The sequence below is a fragment of the Staurois parvus genome, unplaced genomic scaffold, assembly GCF_062004578.1.
Source record: "Staurois parvus isolate SC_StPar_1 unplaced genomic scaffold, SC_StPar_1.0 ptg000581l, whole genome shotgun sequence".
Taxonomy (NCBI): Eukaryota; Metazoa; Chordata; class Amphibia; order Anura; family Ranidae; genus Staurois; species Staurois parvus.
This window is the reverse complement of record NW_028318377.1, coordinates 9468188-9494503: the sequence shown is the minus strand read 5'-3', so window position 1 is coordinate 9494503 and position 26316 is coordinate 9468188. Positions and strand designations below refer to the sequence as shown.

The window sequence follows — 26316 nt, the reverse complement described above, 5'->3', positions numbered from 1 at the left end:
TTACACCCCAAAATACATTCTGTTACTTCTACCGAGTATGGGGATACCACATGTGTGAGACTTTTTGGGAGCCTAGCCACATACAGGAGCCTGAAATCCAATGACCACTTTGAAAGCTTGACAGTGCGTAACTTCCTCATTTCACTTCCTCAATACCTATCACAGTTTCGGAGGCCCTGAAATGCCAGGATAGCACCAAACCCCCCCCCCAAATAACCCCTTTTTGGAAAGTAGACACCCCGAGGAATTTAAAAAGAGGCATGGTGAGTATTTTGCCGATCTAATTTTTTCTCACAAGGTTTTGAAATATAAAAAAAACAAAAAAAATATGTTTTTGTTTTCTTTCTTCATTTTCCAAAAACTTGTGGCAACAAATGAGATCTGCAAAATACTAACCATGCTTCTTATCAAATTTCTTAGGGTGTCTACTTTCCAAAAAGGGATCATTAGGGGGGGGGATTGGTGCTATCCTGGCATTTCAGGGCCTCCTAAATTGTGATAGGTAGTCAGGAAGTGTAATGAGTAAATAAAGCCCTTTAAACGCCTGAAGGAGCATATTGGCTTTTGGGGTCCTGTACTTGGCTAGACTGCTAAAGTCTCTCACATGTGGTACCCCCATACTCGGGAGACGTAGCAGAATGTATTTTGTATATGTAATTCCACATATACCCATGGCTTGTGTGAGCAATATATCATTTAAGTGACAACTTTGTGTAAAAAAAAAAAAATGTTTTTGTCATTTTCCAGAAACTTGTGGAGAAAAAAATAAATCTTTAATGGAGTTTAACCACCTCCCGTCCGCCATATAGTAATATTACGGGCGCAAGGTGGTTCTCTCGTTCTGGGAGGACATCATATGGCGTCCTCCCATTCTCACTACGCATGCGCGGCTCAGGGGGCACGTGGCGATCGACGGTGCGTTGTGTACCTCGGACACAGCGGATCACCGATCACGGAAAGAGCTGAAGATGATAAGCTGTGTCCAATCACAGCTGATCATATGTAAACAGGGAAATGCCGGTTATCAAATCTATGGTTAGCTGGCAGAAACACCGGCTGCATTCTCAGGTTCCCCCAATGGCACGGGAAAGCCTGAGAAGGCCGTTGAAGGCAGCGGGGGGGGGGGGGGGGGATCTTATCCCGCTGCATGTAAAAGCAATCCTGCAGCTAATTAGCCACTAGGATTTCTTTTACATGAAAACCGATCAGGCATCATCCTGATATAACCACTCAAAGTTTTGTGATGTACCAGTATGTCACTGGTCCTTGTTGGGTATGTGATGTACCAGTACGTCGCTTGTTGGGTATATATGCTATGTTCTTTTTTTCTTTTATGCAGCCTGTGTACTGAATGAAAAAAAGAGAAGAAATCTCTGCCAGAAAAAGTGTGTGGTATGCCTACTACTAGAATATACCTCCTTCCATCCACCCACTTTTAATGGTGGGCACACATGAAACGTTCTTTTATTGTCATTCAGCCCATGGGCTGAACGAAGAAAAAATAAACTAACAGATTCCTCTATTCACATCGGTCGATGTGGATGAAGAAATCTCGGCCAACAATTTTTTTTTTAAATATATACCGAAGCATGGGGGCCATCCACCCACTGGCCACCCCAGGCCCCCATGCTTCGGCATATACCGTATGCTCTTTTTTAACTGCGGATGAAAAATCTCATCCAACAGCACTGCCCACACTGACTAATGTATATTCTGGGAGCAAGTTCCTGTTGCTGTCAGAATAAACAGGTCGGTGCTGCAGCTGAATGACCGAAATATATATATATATATATATATTTATTTTTTTTAAAGCATAAAATATTATAACTACTTCAAGCCAGAACACATCTTAAAATATATCATCCTAATAATATTAATATAAAATAGCAATATTTTTTTGTATTTGTTTTTAAATTATTAACTACTATGAGCAGAACATATCTTAAAATATATAATATTATTAAATAATAATAACAATAAATATAATAACAATAAAAGCGTCATCCCCCCGCCCCCTTAGCATTATTCCCCCCCTGCTCCCTTAGCATTTCCCCCCCCCGCCCCCTTAGCATTATTCCCCCCATCCCCTTAGTGTTATTCCCCCCTTCCCCTTAGTGTTATTCCCCCCCTGCCCCCTTAGTGTTACCCCCCCCACCTGCCCCCTCATACCAATAATGATATAATTTTTTTTCTTTTTTTAATTTTTGGGTTTTTCTTTTAAATTATTAACTACTACAAAAAGAAAATAGCTGTACCCAAACAAAATTTTCTTCCTTTTTTTCCACACAAACAGAGCTTTCTTTCAGTGGTATTTGATCACCTGTGCGCTTTTAATTTTTTTGTGCTATTTTTCTGCTTCATGTTTTTGGTAAAAAAAATCCCAGTAAGTGAATATTGATTGCTATGTGTAAAAGTTATAGTATCTACAAACTATGGTATAGAGAATGGAATTTACACAGCTTTTACTTTCTGACTGCCCATCACATTTCTTGAGGCGCTAAAATACCAGTCACTAGTCACTTAAATGATATATTTCTCACACAAGCCATGGGTATATGTGGAATTACACCCCAAAATACATTCTGTTACTTCTACCGAGTATGGGGATACCACATGTGTGAGACTTTTTGGGAGCCTACCCACATACAGGAGCCTGAAATTCAATGACTACTTTGAAAGCTTGACGGTGCGTAACTTCCTCATTATACTTCCTTAATACCTATCACAGTTTTGGAGGCCCTGAATTGTCAGCATAGCACCAAACCCCCACCCCCCCCAAATAAACCCTTTTTGGAAAGTAGACACCCCAAGGAATTTAAAAAGAGGCATGGTGAGTATTTTGCTGATCTAATTTTTTCTCACAAGGTTTTGAAATATAAAAAAAAACAAAAAAAATATGTTTTTGTTTTCTTTCTTCATTTTCCAAAAACTTGTGGCAACAAATGAGATCTGCAAAATACTAACCATGCTTCTTATCAAATTTCTTAGGGTGTCTACTTTCCAAAAAGCGATCATTGGGGGGGGATTGGTGCTATCCTGGCATTTCAGGGCCTCCTAAATTGTGATAGGTAGTCAGGAAGTGTAATGAGTAAATAAAGCCCTTTAAACGCCTGAAGGAGCATATTGGCTTTTGGGGTCCTGTACTTGGCTAGACTGCTAAAGTCTCTCACATGTGGTACCCCCATACTCGGGAGAAGTAGCAGAATGTATTTTGTATATGTAATTCCACATATACCCATGGCTTGTGTGAGCAATATATCATTTAAGTGACAACTTTGTGTAAAAAAAAAAAAATGTTTTTGTCATTTTCCAGAAACTTGTGGAGAAAAAAATAAATCTTTAATGGAGTTTAACCACCTCCCGTCCGCCATATAGTAATATTACGGGCGCAAGGTGGTTCTCTCGTTCTGGGAGGACATCATATGGCGTCCTCCCATTCTCACTACGCATGCGCGGCTCAGGGGGCACGTGGCGATCGACGGTGCGTTGTGTACCTCGGACACAGCGGATCACCGATCACGGAAAGAGCTGAAGATGTCGGCTCGGTCATGTGATAAGCTGTGTCCAATCACAGCTGATCATATGTAAACAGGGAAATGCCGGTTATCAAATCTATGGTTAGCTGGCAGAAACACCGGCTGCATTCTCAGGTTCCCCCAATGGCACGGGAAAGCCTGAGAAGGCCGTGGAAGGCAGGGGGGGGGGGGGGGGTTCTTATCCCGCTGCATGTAAAAGCAATCCTGCAGCTAATTAGCCACTAGGATTTCTTTTACACGAAAACCGATCAGGCATCATCCTGATATAACCACTCAAAGTTTTGTGATGTACCAGTATGTCACTGGTCCTTGTTGGGTATGTGATGTACCAGTACGTCGCTTGTTGGGTATATATGCTATGTTCTTTTTTTCTTTTATGCAGCCTGTGTACTGAATGAAAAAAAGAGAAGAAACCTCTGCCAGAAAAAGTGTGTGGTATGCCTACTACTAGAATATACCTCCTTCCATCCACCCACTTTTAATGGTGGGCACACATGAAACGTTCTTTTATTGTCATTCAGCCCATGGGCTGAACGAAGAAAAAATAAACTAACAGATTCCTCTATTCACATCGGTCGATGTGGATGAAGAAATCTCGGCCAACAATTTTTTTTTTAAATATATACCGAAGCATGGGGGCCATCCACCCACTGGCCACCCCAGGCCCCCATGCTTCGGCATATACCGTATGCTCTTTTTTAACTGCGGATGAAAAATCTCATCCAACAGCACTGCCCACACTGACTAATGTATATTCTGGGAGCAAGTTCCTGTTGCTGTCAGAGTAAACAGGTCGGTGATGCAGCTGAATGACAGAAATATATATATATATATATTTTTTTTTTTAAAGCATAAAATATTATAACTACTTCAAGCCAGAACACATCTTAAAATATATCATCCTAATAATATTAATATAAAATAACAATATTTTTTTGTATTTGTTTTTAAATTATTAACTACTATGAGCAGAACATATCTTCAAATATATAATATTATTAAATAATAATAACAATACATATAATAACAATAAAAGCGTCACCCCCCCGCCCCCTTAGCATTATTCCCCCCCTGCTCCCTTAGCATTTTCCCCCCCCGCCCCCTTAGCATTATTCCCCCCATCCCCTTAGTGTTATTCCCCCCTTCCCCTTAGTGTTATTCCCCCCCCTGCCCCCTTAGTGTTCCCCCCCCCCCACCTGCCCCCTCATACCAATAATGGTATAATTTGTTTTGTTTTTTTAATTTTTGGGTTTTTCTTTTAAATTATTAACTACTACAAAAAGAAAATAGCTGTACCCAAACAAAATTTTCTTCCTTTTTTTCCACACAAACAGAGCTTTCTTTCAGTGGTATTTGATCACCTGTGCGCTTTTTATTTTTTTGTGCTATTTTTCTGCTTCATGTTTTTGGTAAAAAAAATCCCAGTAAGTGAATATTGATTGCTATGTGTGAAAGTTATAGTATCTACAAACTATGGTATAGAGAATGGAATTTACACAGCTTTTACTTTCTGACTGCCCATCACATTTCTTGAGGCGCTAAAATACCAGTCACTAGTCACTTAAATGATATATTTCTCACACAAGCCATGGGTATATGTGGAATTACACCCCAAAATACATTCTGCTACTTCTACCGAGTATGGGGATACCACATGTGTCAGACTTTTTGGGAGCCTACCCACATACAGGAGCCTGAAAGTCAATGACTACTTTGAAAGCTTGACGGTGCGTAACTTCCTCATTATACTTCCTTAATACCTATCACAGTTTTGGAGGCCCTGAATTGTCAGCATAGCACCAACCCCCCCCCCCCCCCCAAATAAACCCTTTTTGGAAAGTAGACACCCCAAGGAATTTAAAAAGAGGCATGGTGAGTATTTTGCCGATCTAATTTTTTCTCACAAGGTTTTGAAATATAAAAAAACAAAAAAAATATGTTTTTGTTTTCTTTCTTCATTTTCCAAAAACTTGTGGCAACAAATGAGATCTGCAAAATACTAACCATGCTTCTTATCAAATTTCTTAGGGTGTCTACTTTCCAAAAACGGATCATTAGGGGGGGGATTGGTGCTATCCTGGCATTTCAGGGCCTCCTAAATTGTGATAGGTAGTCAGGAAGTGTAATGAGTAAATAAAGCCCTTTAAATGCCTGAAGGAGCATATTGGATTTTGGGGTCCTGTACTTGGCTAGACTGCTAAAGTCTCTCACATGTGGTACCCCCATACTCGGGAGAAGTAGCAGAATGTATTTTGTATATGTAATTCCACATATACCCATGGCTTGTGTGAGCAATATATCATTTAAGTGACAACTTTGTGTAAAAAAAAATGTTTTTGTCATTTTCCAGAAACTTGTGGAGAAAAAAATAAATCTTTAATGGAGTTTCAAGTTATTTTGATTTTTTAAATTATTTTTACACTGTCCCTTTCATTTTTTTTATCGCTTTTAATGCTATGTCAGGGAATGCAAATATCCCCTATAACTGCGATGGGCATTGTCATACATTCATTTTTGAGAAATCTGGGGTCTGTCAGACTCTAGATATCTCCTCTGCTCTTACATTATCTAATCTCACCAAAATCGGTGTGATCAGATACTTTCCCAATTTACAAATGGCGCTGTTTATATCCTGCGGAACTGAAGTGATCAAATTCTGGTAAGCTTCCGATTTCTTAGACTATAGAGATGATTGGCTCCATTCCGGTCTCCAGTCAAATCTATGGTCAGCTGGCAGAAACACCGGCTGCATTCTCAGGTTCCCCCGATGGCACGGGAAAGCCTGAGAAAGCCGTGGAAGGCAGCAAGGGGGGGGGGGGGGGCATCTTCTCCCGCTGCTTGTAAAAGCAATCCTGCAGCTAATTAGTCACTAGGATTGCTTTTACATGAAAATCGATCGCCGGCTGAATAAAATTATACTAGGATTATGCCTGCAGCTGTGTGTGGTATGCCTACCATTAGAATTTACCTCCCTGTATCCACCCACTTCTAATGGTGGGCACACATGAAACGTTCTGTTTTTGTCGTTCAGTCCAACTAACAGATTCCTCTATTCACATCTTAAAATATATCATTATAATGATATTAATATAAAATAACAATATTTTTTTGTATTTTTTTTTAATCATTAACTACTATGAGAAGAAAATATCTTAAAATAAATATTAATAATAATAATAACAATAATAAATATAATAACAATAAATGTGATTTTTAAGCATAACTCACAACTCCTCCACCTAACCTCCTCTTTTGCACTCGCACAGTGCATACAGTCCTCCACCCACTCCGATGGGAACACCCTGGACCTTGTTTTCTGTCATCTCTGCACCCCCCACAACCTCACAAACACCCCTTTTCCCCTCTCTGACCACAACCTCATCACCTTCTCTGTATCCTCGTCCTCTTACACCTACCCACCCCAAACGTCAAACCTTCACCAGCCGAAATCTCCGCAACCTGAACCCTGCCCCCTTCCACTCTGCAGCTGACCAACTCTACGACAGTATCCTTCCCCTGTCCTGCCCTGACTTGGCCACTACTGTTTAGAACAACTCGCTGTCTGCCGCCCTTGATTCCTTAGCACCCCTAACCACACAAAACATTAGACCCCGACCGTTTCAACCCTGGCAGAATGACCATTCCAAAAACCTCAAGTGATGCTAGAGCGACTATGGCGCAAAACCAGATCCCAGCAAGCGTTCAACCGATATAAATCCGCCTTCCTCACCTACACTACCTCCCTCCATGCTGCCAAGCAAGCCTACTTTGTAACCCTCATCAATACCCTCTCCGCCAGCCCTCGCCAGCTCTTTTCCACCTTCAACTCCCTGCTCTCTCCTCCCCCACCTCCACCCAGTACCTCACTCGCCGCCCACAAGATTGGGCCAAATCACTAGCCTTCTGAATGAAATATCAGACTGGATGTCACTCCACTTCCTCAAATTAAACCTTTCCAAAACCGAGCTCCTAGTTTTCCCCCCAGCCCACGCCCCCCCCCCCCTGACCTCTCCATCACGACCAACAACACCACCACCATCAGCCCCACCCCGCAAGCCAGAGTACTTGGTGTCATTCTAGACTCCAATCTGTCTTTCAAGCCCCAGATCCAATCGCTGACAAATTCATGCAGACTCCACCTCCGCAACATCTCCAAAATACGCCCATTCCTAACCCCGGAAACTACAAAGCAACTCATTCACTCCCTTATCATATCACGACTTGACTACTGCAACTCCCTCCGCGCAGGCCTACCCCAACACAGGCTATCCCCGCTTCAGTCTACCCTGAATTCTGCGGCCAGACTCACCCACCTTATTAACTGCTCCGTATCCTCCACCCCCCTCTGCCATTCCCTCCACTGGCTTCCGATTGCCCAACGCATAAAATTCAAAATACTAACATTGACGTACAAAGCTGTTCATAACATTGCCTCAAAATACCACCCAAAATGTACTCTCCGCTCCTCACAAGACCTCCTACTCTCTAGTTCCCTGGTCTCCTCCTCCCATGCCCGCCTCCAGGACTTCTCCAGGGCTTCCCCATCCTCTGGAACTCACTACCCCAATCCATCAGACTGTCACCTACCCTCCTCACCTTTAGGCGCACCCTGAAAACCCATCTCTACAGAGAAGCCTACCCCGCCCTTACCTAACTGCTGATCTCCTCCGCTCCCCCCACCACTCCATCCCCCACAGCTATTTCCTCCTGTACCACTATCCCCTCCCTCCTAGATTGTAAGCTCCAAGGAGCAGGGGCCTCGAACCGCTCGTGTATTTTATTGTATTGTTACTGTACTGTCTCATGTATTGTCTCCCATTGTAATGTACAGCGCTGAGCTAACTGTTGGCGCTATATAAATACTGTGTAATAATAATAATGTTAGACTACTACAATAAAGAACATATTTTAAAATATTTAATACTTAGAATAATATTCAATAACTATATATTTTTTTTGGTTTTTTTTGTTTTGTTTTTTTTTTTTGTTGTTTTTTTTTTTTAAGCATTAAATACTAGAAATTCTACAAGACAGGAAAACTCTTAAAATATATAATACTTATAATAATATTCAATAACTATATATATATATATTTTTTTTTTTTTTTTTTTAAAGCATTAAATACTATAACTTCTACAAGACAGGAAAACTCTTAAAATATATAATACTTATAATAATATTCAATAACTATATATTTTTTTTGTTTTTTTTTGTTTTGTTTTTTTTTTTTTTTTTTTTTTTTTTTTTAAAGCATTAAATACTATAACTTCTACAAGACAGGAAAACTCTTAAAATATATAATGCAATAAATACTTCTAAGCTGGTAATATTAATAATAGATCTCTATAATACCATGCTCCTCATCGATCACGTAGTCGATTCCATTTTCATCAAGAAACTCTCTCATACGGTTGAAATCCTGGTGCCCTCGCAGGACAGGAATGTTCGCCCGGCACATGGGACAGGTAGCACTCTCTTCAACCCATTGTTGGAGGCAGCGGGTGTGGAATTGGTGATCGCAGGGTAGGGTAGTATTGGCGTCTCCATCGTCACAATCTGCCAAACAAATGGTACAGATTACCTGCTCGTCGCCGCGTGGCTCCATGGCCGGTGCTCCCTGTGGCTCCATGGCCGGTGCTCCCTGTGGCTCCATGGCCGGTGCTCCCTGTGGCTCCATGGCCGGTGCTCCCTGTAGCTCTATGGCCGGTGCTCGCTGTGGTTCCATGGCTGGTGCTTCCTGTGGCTCCATGGCCGGAGCTCGCTGTGGCTCCATGGCTGGTGCTCCCTGTGGCTCCATGGCCGGTGCTCCCTGTGGCTCCATGGCCGGTGCTCCCAGTGGCTCTGGGTGGTGCTCAGCAGCCCTGTTGCGGTCTCTTGGAGATCGGCTGCGGCTGATGGCGGCGTCCTCCCGTCTCTGCCGTTGTTGCGCTCTGGCCCTCGTCCGATGGGCTATGGGAGACTCTCCGCCCTCCTGACGTGATGGCCTTCCACGAGATGGACGTCGTGAAGATCGCGGCATCCTGGTAGTAATTGATGCCGGAGTACCTGAAAACAGCTTAAAAATATCTAATAATAATAATGTTATCAAGAAAACTAGTATGGTAAACGCAATGTAATAGAAAGGAGAAGAATTGCAGTCAGTCGCAGGAGATGCAGTCAGTCGCAGGAGACACAGTCTGAGGATGCAATCACCTCGGTTACCAGCGCAGGCCTCAGGCAGACTCAGCACCAACTGTCACCAACTGTCACCAACTGTCACTTTTCCGGCCTTGTCACTCTGACTGGCAATATGGCACTCATGTAACACTACAACCAAATCCATCTTCTATCATTTTATAGATTTAACATAGAATTACACAGGATTGGGGCCATTTATTGGTTATTCTAGAATTCCGCCACAAGATGGCATTCTCAGGTGTAATACCGCTCATCGCCATAGATGTCTCCCTTCCCAGTCGGCTCCATACAGAGAAAACGGCGGCCATCTTTAGCTATGTAAAGTCTATGGGAGGCGGAGGAGAGGAGCAGCTGACGGGGGAACAGCAAAGGAACGGCTGGGGCGGGGATGATGGCCTCCGAGGGGGGAGCAGAGCTGAGCAGGTGAGGAGGACAGAGGGCAGGAGAGCCGGGGAGGTGGATGGAGGAGGCCGGGGGGTGCATAGAGGAGGTCGGGGGGCTTTGTGGAGAAGGCTGGGGGGATTGTCTGTATAGAAAGGCTGATAGGTTATGTCTGGAGAAGGTGGGGGGGGGGGGGTAAAAGGGGCAGACATAGCTGGGGCTCCCCCACCTGCCCCCCAGTGTCCCTCCCCCACCTGCCCCCCCCCCTCAGTGTCATTCCCCCCCCTCAGCGTCATTCCCCCCAACCCCCACTCTTCAGCGTCATTCCCCCCCGCCCCCTCAGCGTCATTCCCCCCCCCCCTCGTCATTCCCCCCCCCCTCAGCGTCATTTTCCCCCCCCCTCAGCGTCATTCCCCCCATGCGTCATTTCCCCCCCCCCCCCCCCGTCCCCTCAGCGTCATTTCCCCCCCCGTCCCCGTCCCCTCAGCGTCATTTCCCCCCCCGTCCCCTCAGCATCATTCCCCCCCCCACCGCCCACTCTTCAGCGTCATTCCCCCCCGCCCCCTCAGCGTCATTTCCCCCCCCCCCGCCCCCTCAGCATCATTTCCCCCCCCCCTCAGCGTCATCTCCCCCCCCCGCCCCCTCAGCGTCATCTCCCCCCCCCGCCCCCTCAGCGTCATCCCCCCCCCCCCTCAGCGTCATCCCCCCCCCTCAGCGTCATTCCCCCCCCCCTCAGCGTCATTCCCCCCACCGCCCACTCTTCAGCGTCATTCCCCCCCCGCCCCCTCAGCGTCATTTCCCCCCCCCCCCGTCCCCTCAGCGTCATTTCCCCCCCCCGCCCCCTCAGCGTCATTTCCCCCCCCCCCGTCCCCTCAGCGTCATTTCCCCCGTCCCCTCAGCATCATTTCCCCCGTCCCCTCAGCGTCATTTCCCCCGTCCCCTCAGCGTCATTTCCCCCGTCCCCTCAGCGTCATTTCCCCCGTCCCCTCAGCGTCATTTCCCCCGCCCCCTCAGCGTCATTCCCCCCCGCCCCCTCAGCGTCATTCCCCCCCGCCCCCTCAGCGTCATTCCCCCCCGTCCCCTCAGCGTCATTTCCCCCGTCCCCTCAGCGTCATTTCCCCCGCCCCCTCAGCGTCATTCCCCCCCGCCCCCTCAGCGTCATCCCCCCCCTCCAGCGTCATTCCCCCCCCCAGCTCTTCAGCATCATTCCCCCCCCCCCTCAGCGTCATTTCCCCCCCTCAGCGTCATTCTCCCCCCCCCCGCTCTTCAGCGTCATTCCCCCCCTCCCCCTCAGCGTCATTTCCCCCCCGCCCCCTCAGCGTTTCCCCACCTGCCCCCCCAGTGTTCCCCCAGAACACTGGGGAGGCAGACTGTGGCTGACCCCCCCAGGCCTGCAGAGGGTACATGTTATGATAGGTGAACTTATCCTTTAACCCCTCCCTACCGAGGACTTATACCCCCTTCCTGCCCAGGACAGTTTTCAGCTTTCAGCGCTGGCGCAGTTTGAATGACAATTGCGCGGTCATGCAACACTGCACCCATATGACATTTTTATCATTTTTTTCACACAGATTTCCTTTTGGTGGTATTTAATCCCCTCTGGGTGTTTTATTTTTTGCACTATAAACAAAAAAATAGCAAAAAATCAAAATAAAAAGTCTTTCTTTGCAAAATGTTATAATAGAAACAAACAGGTAATTGTTCTCCTTCACTGATGTGCGTTGATGAGGCGTCACTGATGAGTCGGCACTGATGACGCTACACTAATGGGCAGCACTGCTGGGCACTGACTGGCGCCACTGCTGGGCACCACAGATGGGAAGCACTGCTGGGCACATGTGGGCGGCACTGCTGGGCACATGTGGGCGGCACTGCTGGGCACATGTGGGCGGCACTGCTGGGCACATGTGGGCGGCACTGCTGGGCACATGTGGGCGGCACTGCTGGGCACATGTGGGCGGCACTGATCATCAGTGCCAATCTGTTTTCAGACAATTGCCGGTTATCAGCAGGACTTTCCTCACACTGTGGCAGCGTGAGGAAGGTGAAGCCGACGACCAGCAACTGCATTTACCAAGCGATCTGCTGTGTGATTGGACACAGCTGATCATGTGGTAAAAGGCTGCTATGATTGCCCTTTTACCACATCACGTGATCAGCTGTGTCCATAGGACACAGCAATCACGGAGATTGCCGGATGCGCGCCGCTGGGGGCACGCGGGAGGGCGCGGTCTAGGAGGATGTTTGTATGACGCCCTCCCAGAACTGGACAACCGCGCTGTGGCCTTCGTTCGGCTATAGGCTGGTTGTCAAGTGGTTAAGAAGCGAGTACCTGATGACGTCCTTAACAACCAGCTATTCACCAATATGCTTTGTAATGCAACACATCTAACACACCACAAAACGCACAGCAACCGCGGTATAAACGTGTGAAATATGCATATGTGTTTTTGCCGCAGGTCAGCGTGAAAGTAGCCTAAGTGATGACACAGCCCCTGTGATGTTGCTTGTCACATGGTGTTTCAGGGAAGTAAACAGAGGAAGGCTTGTGAGAATGAGAACCTATACTGGAGATCTGTGATCATGTCATTAGAGCAAAGGTGTCTTCACATCGCAGCATATCAGGATACTGAGAATATTGGTTAGAATGCACATGTGCCAGAGGTGTCACCAGGAAGGTAAACATCAGTATTGTATTAACCGCTTCCCGTCCGCCCTATAGCAGAAGTACTGCTACAAGGCGGCACGGGTGCACAAAATCACGTGTATATACCTGATTGTGCATTGCCAGGTAGGGGACGCACGTGTGCCCTACCTGCGCCACCATTCACGGCCGTGGCTATCAGTCACCGGGTCCCGGTCGGTGATTGCCGAACATCTCCGACGGGGGGAAAGAATGGTTTGTAAACAAAACAGTTCTCTCCCCTGTCAGCTCCTGCACACTGCTTTGCATGGCTGTGCATAGCACAGCCATGCAAAGCAGTGTGCTTACAGTGAAGCACTAACACACAGCCCCATAGTAACACAGCACACAGGTTAACCCTTTGATCGCCCCACATGTTAACCCCTTCCTCCCCACTGCCATTAGTACAGTGTCAGTGGTTTTTATTAGCACTGATCACTGTATTGGTGTCCCTAGGGATGTCAGTTCCACCCAGTGTCAGAATGCCCACCGCAGTCCCGCTATAAGTTGCTGATCGCCTTCATTACTAGTAAAAAAAAAAAAAAACCCAGTATATATACCGCCATTTGTAAACACTATAAATATCACGTAAGCCAATTAATTTACACATATTGTCTTATAGCAAAGACATGTCACAGAATACATTTTGGATTAACCATTAGCTGCCCGGCCAGTGGCGGCCGGCCAAATCCCTTAGCGTTCCGGGTGGACGCCATATGGTGTCATCCCGGGCATGCGCAGTTTGCGCGCCTGCAGAGCCGCGCAGCGGCGCGATCTGTCACCGGCCGTGTACCTCGGACACGGCCGATGACAGATCTTAGTACCGGCTCGTTGCCGATACCATGTGACCTGCTGTGACCAATCACAGCAGGTCACATGACAGTTGTATACAATGGATGGCTTCATTCATGCCATCCATTGTATGCTAGTGTGTGTAGCTGTGATTGGTCACAGCGATCACATGCACAAGCTGGGCTAATCACAGCCCAGCTGTGTCATGTGATTAGCTGTGGCCAAATCACAGCTAAGCACAAAAAAAAACCCCTGAATGAATCGATGTCATTCAGGTAAATGCTTGCTTATGGCACAGTAATTCTTTGCTGTAAGCAAATTGTGTAAAAAAAAAATAAATAATACTGATCACTTCCCCAAAGTAGTACATTGTTACTATGGTAACATTGTACAACTTTGGTCATAGTGAAATATGAAAAAAAAATTGTAAAAAAAAAGTAATAAAAAATTAAAAATGATATATATATTTTTTCATACTGTCACCAGTCAGTGTCCCTGATCACCGCCATGCCAGTTATATGATGACGCTCTACTGCACTGGTGACAGTATGTAAAAAAATTGTGAAAATATTTTTTTTTTATTTTTTCATTTTCTGAAAAATTCTGACAAAAAAAATACAACTTCATGCCTCTTATGAAGTACGTCGGACTGTCCACTCTGCAAAAAGGGGTCATTTGGGGGATATCTGTACTGTTCTGACATTCTTGGACCTCAAGAAATTAGATTGGCTGTCAGTACTTCAGGATTGATCAATATTCAGATCTATACCATAGTTTGTGAACTCTATAACTTTCCTACAAACTAAATAATACATCCTAATTTGGGTTATTTTCACCAAAGACATGTAGCAGAATACATCTCGGCCTAAATTTATGAAGAACAATTATTTATTTGCAAACGTTTATAACAGAAACAAAGAAAAACGTGGGTTTTTTTCAAACTTTTTGGCCTTTGTTTTTGTTAATTTAGCAAAAAATAAAAACCCCAGTGGTGATTAAATACCACCAAAAGAAAGCTCTAGTTGTGTGAAGAAAATGATAAAATTTTAGTTTGGGTACAATGTTGTATGATTGTCATTCAAAGTGTGAGAGCGCTGAAACCTGAAATGTGTCCTGGGCAGGAAGGGGGTAAAAGTGCCCGGTATGGAAACGGTTAAATTTATGACGAAATGTGATTTTTAAATTTTTTTACTGGACATGTCTAATAGCAAAATGTCAAAAATATTGGGTTTTTTTTCTCAAAATTGTCAGTCTATTTTTTTTTTTATTGTGCAAAAAATAAAAACCGCATAGGCAATCATATCCCACCGTACCATTTACCAGCCGTAATGCAAAAAAATGGCCTGCTCAGGAAGGGGGGTAAATCCTCTGGAGGGCAAGTGGTTAAAGGCTAATTCCCCTTTTGTAAGATGTTACCCCCATATTCAGAGTGTAACATGTTATGAACGCACTGGCCCCCGCTCCCTGCAGATCACCAGCTTTGTCAGCTAGTGAGCGATCTTCTCCCCGATAGCTGTCAAATTTTTAAAAAATGTGGCCGTGTGGGGCTCCATTTGCCCAGCCGCGTCACTCCTCTGTGAATGGGAAACTACTAGTCCCCACAGACTTAGCGGCTGTCAGCTTGTAGTTCTCAATGAACTATCACGGCACTGTGGAGCACTGGGGTAGTTCATTCAGTCTTCCTGTCAGTATATCTGCTTGTGCGTACATCCTGTATGGGGAGAGCAGATGTGGCTTCACAGCTGGGTGCCCACTGCGCATGCACGAGTTGTACTGCGCCTCCCGAATGGTCCAGCAATCTTCTGGGACCTGTAATGTGTCCCAGAAGACTGCGGGGGGGAAAGAGGAGGGCATGCCAGAACCAGGGACCCGCTCCCTCCTCCTCCCCAAAAAAGTGCAAAATGTGGCAGTGGAGGGGGGAGGAGGCAAACCAGCAAAGGTTCCCCTTTTTGGTGGAACTCCACTTTAATATACCGTATTTTCCGGTGTATAAGACGACTTTTTACCCCTTGAAAATCTTCTCAAAAGTCGGGGGTCGTCTTATACGCCGGTATACGGCATACTGACACTTTTTAGGGGGGCGGCACGGTGAAAATCACGTGAAGGAGCGGCAGGTAAGTGTGCAGTGTAGAGGTGCTGCTGCAACCACATATGCTGGCTGCAGCAGCACCATACTAGAACAGGGTCAGCAAGTGTAATTGGTGTCAGTGGGAGGAATAGTGCCCCATCATTGATGGGACACCATTCCTCCCACTGACACCAATGATGGGGCACTATTCCCCCCACTGACACCAACGATGGGGCACTAGTCCTCCCCCCCCACTGACACCAATGATGGGGCACTATTCCTCCCCCCCACTGGCACCAACGATGGGGCACTATTCCTCCCCCCCCCCCCAACTGACACCAACGATGGGGCACTATTCCCCCCCCCCAACTAACACCAACGATGGGGCACTATTTCCCCCCCCCCACTGACACCAACGATGGGGCACTATCCCCCCCCCCCCAACTGACACCAATGATGGGACACCATTCCTCCCACTGACACCAATGATGGGGCACTATTCCTCCCACTGATACCAATGATGGGGCACTATTCCTCCCACTGACACCAATGATGGGGCACTATTCCTCCCACTGACACCAATGATGGGGCACTATTCCTCCCACTGACACCAATGATGGGGCACTATTCCTCCCACTGACACCAATGATGGGGCACTATTCCTCCCACTGACACCAATGATGGGGCACTATTCCTTTCACTGACGCCAATGATGGGGCACTATTCCTCCCACTGACACCAATGAAGGGGCACTATTCCACCCACTGACACCAATGAAGGGGCACTATTCCACCCTCTAATACCAATGACTGGGCAATATTCCTCCCACTGATGCCAATGATGGGGCACTATTCCTTCCACTGACGCCAATGATGGGGCACTATTCCTTCCACTGACACCAATGATGGGGTGCTATTCCTCCCACTGACACCAATGATGGGGTGCTATTCCTCCCACTGACACCAATGATGGGGCACTATTCCTCCCACTAATACCAATGATGGGGCACTATTCCTCCCACTAATACCAATGATGGGGCACTATTCCTCCCACTGATACCAATGATGGGGCACTATTCCTGCCACTGACACCAATAATGGGGCACTATTCCTTCCACTGACACCAATGAAGGGGCACTATTCCTTCCACTGATACTAATGATGGGGCACTATTCCTCCCACTGATACCAATGATGGGGCACTATTCCTCCCACTGATACCAATGATGGGGCACTATTCCTCCCACTGACAACAATGATGGGGCACTATTCCTCCCACTGATACCAATGATGGGGCACTATTCCTTCCACTGACACCAATGATGGGGCACTATTCCACCCACTGACACCAATGATGGGGCACTATTCATCTCACCGACACCAATGATGGGGCACTATTCCTCCCACTGACACCAATGATGGGGCACTATTCCTTTCACTGACGCCAATGAAGGGGCACTATTCCACCCACTGACACCAATGAAGGGGCACTATTCCACCCACTGACACCAATGAAGGGGCACTATTCCACCCTCTAATACCAATGACTGGGCAATATTCCTCCCACTGATGCCAATGATGGGGCACTATTCCTTCCACTGACGCCAATGATGGGGCACTATTCCTTCCACTGACACCAATGATGGGGTGCTATTCCTCCCACTGACACCAATGATGGGGTGCTATTCCTCCCACTGACACCAATGATGGGGTGCTATTCCTCCCACTGACACCAATGATGGGGTGCTATTCCTCCCACTGACACCAATGATGTGGCACGATTCTTCGCTCTGACACCAATGATGGGGCACTATTCCTCCCACTAATACCAATGATGGGGCACTATTCCTCCCACTAATACCAATGATGGGGCACTATTCCTCCCACTGATACCAATGATGGGGCACTATTCCTGCCACTGACACCAATAATGGGGCACTATTCCTTCCACTGACACCAATGAAGGGGCACTATTCCTTCCACTGATACTAATGATGGGGCACTATTCCTCCCACTGATACCAATGATGGGGCACTATTCCTCCCACTGATACCAATGATGGGGCACTATTCCTCCCACTGATACCAATGATGGGGCACTATTCCTCCCACTGACAACAATGATGGGGCACTATTCCTCCCACTGATACCAATGATGGGGCACTATTCCTTCCACTGACGCCAATGATGGGGCACTATTCCTTCCACTGACACCAATGATGGGGCACTATTCCACCCACTGACACCAATGATGGGGCACTATTCATCTCACCGACACCAATGATGGGGCACTATTCCTCCCACTGACACCAATGAAGGGGCACTATTCCACCCACTGACACCAATGATGGGGCACTATTCCTCCCACTGACACCAATGATGGGGCACTATTCCTCCCACTGACACCAATGATGGGGCACTATTCCTCCCACTGACACCAATGATGGGGCACTATTCCTCCCACTGACACCAATGATGGGGCACTATTCCTCCCACTGACACCAATGATGGGGCACTATTCCTCCCACTGACACCAATGATGGGGCACTATTCCTCCCACTGACACCAATGATGGGGCACTATTCTTTTCACTGACGCCAATGATGGGGCACTATTCCTCCCACTGACACCAATGAAGGGGCACTATTCCACCCACTGACACCAATGATGGGGCACTATTCCTCCCACTGATACCAATGATGGGGCACTATTCCTCCCTCTAATACCAATGACTGGGCAATATTCCTCCCACTGATGCCAATGATGGGGCACTATTCCTCCCACTGACACCAATGATGGGGCACTATTCTTTCCACTGACGCCAATGATGGGGCACTATTCCTTCCACTGACACCAATGATGGGGCACTATTCCACCCACTGACACCAATGATGGGGCACTATTCCTCCCACTGACACCAATGATGGGGCACTATTCCTCCCTCTGACACCAATGATGGGGCACTATTCCTCCCACTGACACCAATGATGGGGCACTATTCCTCCCACTGACACCAATGATGGGGCACTATTCCTCCCACTGACACCAATGATGGGGCACTATTCCTCCCACTGACACCAATGATGGGGCACTATTCCTCCCACTGACACCAATGATGGGGCACTATTCCTCCCACTGACACCAATGATGGGGCACTATTTCTCCCACTGACACCAATGATGGGGCACTATTTCTCCCACTGACACCAATGATGGGGCACTATTCCTCCCACTGACACCAATGATGGGGCACTATTCCTCCCACTGGTGTGCATTGGAAGAGGGGTAGTCTTATACGGCGAGTATAGCCCAAACACTACATTTTAGCAGGAAAAGTAGGGGGTCGTCTTATACGCCGGAAAATACGGTATCTATTAATTATTTTTTTGAAATGCACACAGTAGCTGAAATTTATTTATTATCAGCTTCTTGAAGTCCTTTGCAGCAGAGATCAGACTAAGGGGGGGGGGGAGAGAAGCAGTACAAGGGACCAGTTGATTGTGCTCATGTGCTGATAGGAGGAGAAGGGGACGTGACAGAAAGATTCGGCTTTCTGCTTCTCTCTTTACTGTTCAGTCCTAGGCTGGGGAAAGGCAAGACCTGTAAGTGTTCGTTAACTGCAGCAGAGAAAAATGGGGTTCCTGCCCTGCCAAACAGGACTGTGCTGTGTGGCAGAGCTGTGTAGATCTCAGGACTGGAGGGATAGAAATACAAATGCTTTTGTCAGCCATATGTTTGAGGTTAATATTATATAAAGGCTGGTATGTGTGAAATGTATTATATATTTTGTTGTTTCTTTTTTTGTATTTTTCTCCTGGTTTAAGGTTCCTGCTGGTTTCTCCTTGATCAGTGATGGTCCGGTGAGCTAAGCAGTGTGTGAGATGATTCAGTAGGAGTTGGGACCATGGGGCAGAAGAAAAAGCCATTTCTCAGGTTACTGGATTACCTGGGGATCATAGGCGCAAGGTAAGCCATGGTTCCTTTTCATGTTTTATCACTGGAGTACTACAGCAGGCATCACTCGGGCAGTTTAGTTCTATACCCAAAACACACATACATTGTCAGCAGCAATCCACTGCCTATCCAGAGCACCTTTTTATTCTTAGTAATTTCAGATCTTACACTAGAAGGATAGATGACATTTTGGCAAAAATCAATATTTCATCTCTCTGTTCTCTCCCTCCTCTTTGGCTCAGAAACAGCAGCGGGAACCATTGGCTTCTGCTGCTGTCAATCACAGCCAGTGAGGAGGAAGCCGGGCCATGCTGTGCTTTGTGAGTCAATGGACACTCAGAGCTGGCTCGGCAGTGAACCTGCACGAGTGCTCCCATAGCCAGTGGCTTGCTATGAGGACGCTTGGCAAAGAGGGAGGAGCCAGGACCACCAGTGGGGGGACCTGAGGGGAGTGCAGAGCAGGTATGTATGACATGTTTATTATTTTAAAGAAAATTAAATGGGTTTAGAATCACTTTAAGTTGCTGTTCTGAGACAATTACAGGGGATTGCCATATCTGTTCTCCTTTTGAAAATGTAAAAGTCAACATATTTTTCAGTATAAATCCGCTAAATACATTTAAGATGCATCAAAACAAAAGTACTGTAACAAAAAAAAACCCAAAGAACATTTTGTCCTCTATCTGCAATGCTGCTGAGAAGGACCCTTTCTCGCTGTGTGGAGGCAACGGTTGCCTTTCAGCGATCTGATACCCCACTGCTGAGTCAGAGACAGAACTCTCCAATCTGCAAGGTGCATGAGTGTCGCTGATCCCAAAGCTATAGGTCTGTCCTCTGCAGAACAACCGCTGCTTCCACAGAAAGAGCAAGGGTCCTTCACTGCACAATGCTGTCAGGGGACAGGCTTTTCTTCTCAGACTGTGACTGCTTACTATAGTAAACACACAGACGTTGTATACTTTTTTGTTTTGAAGCCAGCAACTGAATGTTCAGCTTGGTACACACTACAAGTTTGTTTGTTTTTTCCGTTCAGCTCAGCTGTGATCCTGCCAGTAGGGTTGAATTCAGGATTCTGTGTTGGCCACCTGAGTTATTTCAAACCAAACTCCATAAACGGTGTCATCATGGACCTGCCTTTGTGCACCTGGACTCAATAATTTGGCAGTGTTTAGCCATGTAGTGTATGTACTGTAAGATACAGCCAGCTAATTTCAGAAACCAGTTCACTGTGGTCTCTGGAAGGCTAAAGTCTGCCCATTTCATGCCACTTGTAGACATACATTATGCCATCCAGCACACTGATACAAGAAATGTTCACTTTTTGGTTGTCAGTGGTTTTTTATAAATATAACATTTTGATGGGTGTGCATAGACAGACTTGGGTCACTCTCTCCTAGTAGAAGAGAATTGGGAAGTTGGTTCAGCACATTGTGTAGGTACAGCTAAACCTGCATGGTCTCCATTTGCTGATATGCTTGCATCAGGTCTTGGGACCATAGAAATTCCAATCTGTTGGCCAGTCTCTGCGTCTTGTCTGGTTTTTAAAGTGGTAATAAAGTCTCCATTTTTTTGGCCTTTTTAATATATCAAAATCAACAAATAAAACACTCCTCTGTAAATCATTTAATTTACAAATATGAGGAAATACTTTTTCCGTTCTTGACATCTACCTTTTTTAGATCATTGAGAGTTGTCTGGGTTCTTGCAGCCCGCCCTTCCAGATCGGTCCTTCTCCATGTGGTGGTTTATGTAAGGATATATATTATTTATAAAGGGCGTGTCCCTTTCCCTTAGATGAAATATTACAGTGCCTCCAGCCGTTAAAATACGGCAAATATTTAGTAGACCAATAATTTGGACACCTTGATAATTTGATCACCACTTATTATTATACCTTGAATTCTTTTAGCCAATATGATTTCGTACCATACACACAAAATTTGCCTTATAATAGATAAATATAAAAATTTATTTATGTACAAAAATTATATATATATTAACACAAAACGCAAAAGACTGGTGATAAATGAATATTGGTACACACAATCAAAAATATATCCTACCAATGTAAGACACAATAATAAGGTCTCTAACTAATTACATCAATCACAAATTTTAAATGATATGATATTTATTAAATTTATTAATAATTAATAATTTCGAATATCTCAAAGGTTATATTCTTACAAGCCGTGGCCATAGGATTGCAAGAATCAAGCCCTTGATATATGATACTCTGGTTATTAATATTCAATAAATTATGAAAGATGAAAAATTTTATAATATGGCAATAAACAATTTTTAACAGTAACACAGTATCTTTCTACATATATCTAACTACCCAATATTGTTATGATACACTAAGGTAATTTTATGATTCCACACAACAAAGAAAATAATTAATACGAAAATCAAATAAATATCTCACCACACCCGGAATTCAGACTAGGCAACTCTCCCGTGGATTTAGCTGGCAGTGGAACGCCTTTAGACTGATATATAGGGCAAGTGATAGATTCAGTAGGGGAGAATGTAGGAAGTTATAAGATTAGAGGTTTAAAGTTTTAGGAAGTTTGAAAAGATGGAAGAGTAGTTATTCAGCAGAGATCTTCTTCCGATGTCAGGTCTTCCCATGAGGTCTTTATGAGGGTTCTTTTTTTTCATGTTAAAGCACATGGGCTTTTATATCCACTAGTCCATTGTTCTAAGATACCTTCCCACCAGGCTTCCTGATTGGCTAGTTGAGAAATGTGTGTACATAAGCTATTTCTCACCTGCCCGCCAGGTGGCGGTCATGTATCACAGAACAATGTGAGCATTTGAGATGACTCATACCTTGGGTGGAATCTTAAGGTAATTTCAGGAATAAAATATACGGCTCTTTCCAGATATAGCAGTGATCATACCTATGATATTCTAAATAGGGACCATGGAATATAGGTGTATATTCAGTTATTCCTTCTTGAAATACCATCCTGTTTGTTTCCTGATAAGACATGTAACTAATGCTAGTTTATAATACATCTTACTTCCCATCATCTCAATACTCAAGTTAGTGATATATAGTTCCCATTGCTGAGTATTTAGTGGTGTTTAAAATCTATAACATCTTATTTATAATCTGTTTTTGTAGTATATTTTTGTAACTATATACAGTGAACTTTTAGACTTAAATGTCCTGAATTTCACCTCTTTGTTTCAGAATCAACATTTTCTCTGTGTAGGAAAAAAAACTCTCTATTTGCCTGGTCCTTGTATTGGACTCATGGTAAACAATTGTTAATGCTTTCACCCTTGGTGAACAATAGTATATGGTAATAGTTTCAGAGGTCTGTTGGTTCATCACACTCTACAGGTTTTGGTTAAGCTTTCAACCAGTTGAGTTCCCGTCTCATTATTGTTGAAATGTTTACAAGTCAAAGTCCTATGTGTTTGACTTTCTGTATGTGCATTCTTCTCAACCTCCATATACAAATAGTCCTTGTTGACAGTTCAAACAGTCTTATTGTCTTGGAAAAGTCTTACTTCCCCCATTCTCTCCAGTTCTTTAACTAGAATTCTTGATGGTTCAACCAAGACAAAATTAACTCTTAGCATCCGGCTATGCTGAGCTGTTTGCCATATAATAGTATGTCTTGATAAAAGTCATATTCTTGAGACATGATTCAAAAGCCCACAACATCCAGCTGCTGTCTGTAGGCTGATGCCTCCTGTGATATCTGACGTGGATATCCCAGGAGGCAGCTGGACTGTAGTAGAAGTCATATTTGATAGAGTAAGGAGTTAATGCCCCTGTTGTTTGTTCCATCTATTTCCTTTTGGGAAATATCCTTTTACTTCCAGTTCTATGGAAAAAATCTGTCCAAAGTGAGATCTATTTGTCTATAAATTCCATTGAAAAGAATTTATTGTAAAGTAATATTGCCAAAAGAAGTTAAAAAAACCCCAATGAGCTGAAGTGGTTAATGCCCATGGTTTTGAAATTGGATGTTTAACAAGCACATATAGTGTGATGGTAAGGTGTCCACAGAACGCTGCCTGTATTATGTAACATTTCCTGTAATAGAAGTCTGCAAGTTCAAGCCACATATTTCTCTCAGTACATTTCCTTTATTTCTGTCTTCTTTAGGGAGATTCTTCCTTACCTTCTTTCTATTCAACAAATGTTAAGCTGGCCATACACGAGTTTACTTCAAACATTTTTATTTTAAGAACATGTAGCCTACAAATTTCTAACAGTGAATGTAGATTTTGTTTGGGAAAATCTATTTATTCCAGAATTGAATGTTAAAAATCAAAACAAAATATTTAAGTACTCTCGAACGATATTCGTCAAGTCATTGAATATACTAAGAATTTACATACGGATTTCCATACAATTGTTCAAATGAACATTCATTTGGAAATCTACTAGTTCATGGCCAGCTTTAGAATAAATGAAAGGGAAGATAAATTGTTTCTATCAGGGCACAGACAACATTTAAGCCTGACAAAAGGTTCAAAAGCTTCTCTACAGTGGTGGATTACCGTATTTTCCGGCGTATAAGACGACTTTTTACCCCTTGAAAATCTTCTCAAAAGTCGGGGGTCGTCTTATACGCTGGTATACGGCATACTGACACTTTTTAGGGGGGCGGCGCGGTGCCGCCGCCGCCCCCCCCCTTCCAACGGAAGGGACAATAAGTACAGGGGTGGGCAGGGGCTGCTGTTTCTTACCTGGCTCCGGTCCCACGACGATCCGGTCCAGGAAGCGTGGCTGCTTCTTCAGTTTGACCACTGGATGTTCGCGTGGCTGCTCGGCTCCGCCTCCTCACCGGTGATTGGCCGCGAGAACTGTAGCTCAGGAAAGGCACACAGGTGGACAATCACCGGCGAGGAGGCATAGCCGAGCGGCCCCGCGAAAATCGAGTGAAGGAGCGGCCGGTAAGTGTGCCGTGTAGAGGTGCTGCTGCAACCACATATGCTGGCTGCAGCAGCACCATACTAGAACAGGGGTCAGAAAGTGTAATTGGTGTCAGTGGGAGGAATAGTGCCCCATAATTGGTGTCACTGATACCAATGATGGAGCACTATTCCTCCCACTGACACCAACGATGGGGCACTATTCCTCCCCCCCTCTGACGCCAATAATGGGGCACTATTACCCCCCCCCACTGACACCAACGATGGGGCACTATTCCTCCCCCCCACTGACACCAACGATGGGGCACTATTCCTCCCCCCCACTGACACCAACGATGGGGCACTATTCCTCCCCCCCACTGACACCAACGATGGGGCACTATTCCTCCCCCCCACTGACACCAACGATGGGGCACTATTCCTCCCCCCCACTGACACCAACGATGGGGCACTATTCCTCCCCCCCACTGACACCAACGATGGGGCACTATTCCTCCCCCCCACTGACACCAACGATGGGGCACTATTCCTCCCATCCCCCCCACTGACACCAACGATGGGGCACTATTCCTCCCATCCCCCCCACTGACACCAACGATGGGGCACTATTCCTCCCATCCCCCCCACTGACACCAACGATGGGGCACTATTCCTCCCATCCCCCCCACTGACACCAACGATGGGGCACTATTCCTCCCATCCCCCCCACTGACACCAACGATGGGGCACTATTCCTCCCATCCCCCCCACTGACACCAACGATGGGGCACTATTCCTCCCATCCCCCCCACTGACACCAACGATGGGGCACTATTCCACCCCCCACTGACACCAATAATGGGGCACTATTCCACCCCCCCACTGACACCAATGATGGGACACTATTCCTCTCACTGACACCAATGATGGGGCACTATTCCTCCCACTGACACCAAAGATGGGGCACTATTCCTCCCACTGACACCAAAGATGGGGCACTATTCCTCCCACTGACACCAAAGATGGGGCACTATTCCTCCCACTGATACTAATGATGGGACACTATTCCTCTCACTGACAACAATGATGGGGCACTATTCCCCCCACTGATACTAATGATGGGGCACTATTCCCCCCACTGATACTAATGATGGGGCACTATTCCCGCCACTGATACCAATGATGGGGCACGATTCCTCCCACTGACACCAATGATAGGGTGCTATTCTTGCCACTGACAGCATTAATGGGGCACTATTCCTCCCACTGACACCAATGATGGGGCACTATTCCCCCCCCCCCCACTGACACCAACGATGGGGCACTATTCCTCTCCCCCCCCCCCCCCCCCCACTGACACCAATGATGGGGCACTATTCCACCCCCCACTGACACCAATGATGGGGCACTATTCCACCCCCCACTGACACCAATGATGGGGCACTATTCCACCCCCCACTGACACCAATGATGGGGCACTATTCCACCCCCCACTGACACCAATGTTGGGACACTATTCCTCCCACTGACACCAATGATGGGGCACTATTCCCCCCACTGATACTAATGATGGGGCACTATTCCTGCCACTGATACCAATGATGGGGCATGATTCCTCCCACTGACACACAAGATGGGGCACTATTCCCCCCACTGATACTAATGATGGGGCACTATTCCCGCCACTGATACCAATGATGGGGCACTATTCCCCCCACTGATACCAATGATGGGGCACTATTCCTGCCACTGATACCAATAATGGGGCACGATTCCTCCCGCTGACACCAAAGATGGGGCACGATTCCTCCCACTGACACCAATGATGGGGTGCTATTCCTCCCACTG

At 45.9% G+C, this 26316-nt stretch overlaps 1 pseudogene across 1 annotated transcript in view; it reads left to right on the top strand.

Annotated features, from left to right (window-relative positions):
- The first annotated feature begins 9938 nt into the window (after positions 1 to 9938).
- Positions 9939 to 26316, top strand: part of LOC149450187 (fatty acid-binding protein, liver-like) — a 38303-nt pseudogene continuing 21925 nt past the window's right edge. The window contains exons 1-3 of the transcript XR_016315291.1: positions 9939 to 10136; positions 19458 to 19493; positions 21267 to 21336. The product of XR_016315291.1 is annotated as a fatty acid-binding protein, liver-like (transcript). The remainder of the gene's footprint in view (positions 10137 to 19457; positions 19494 to 21266; positions 21337 to 26316) is intronic.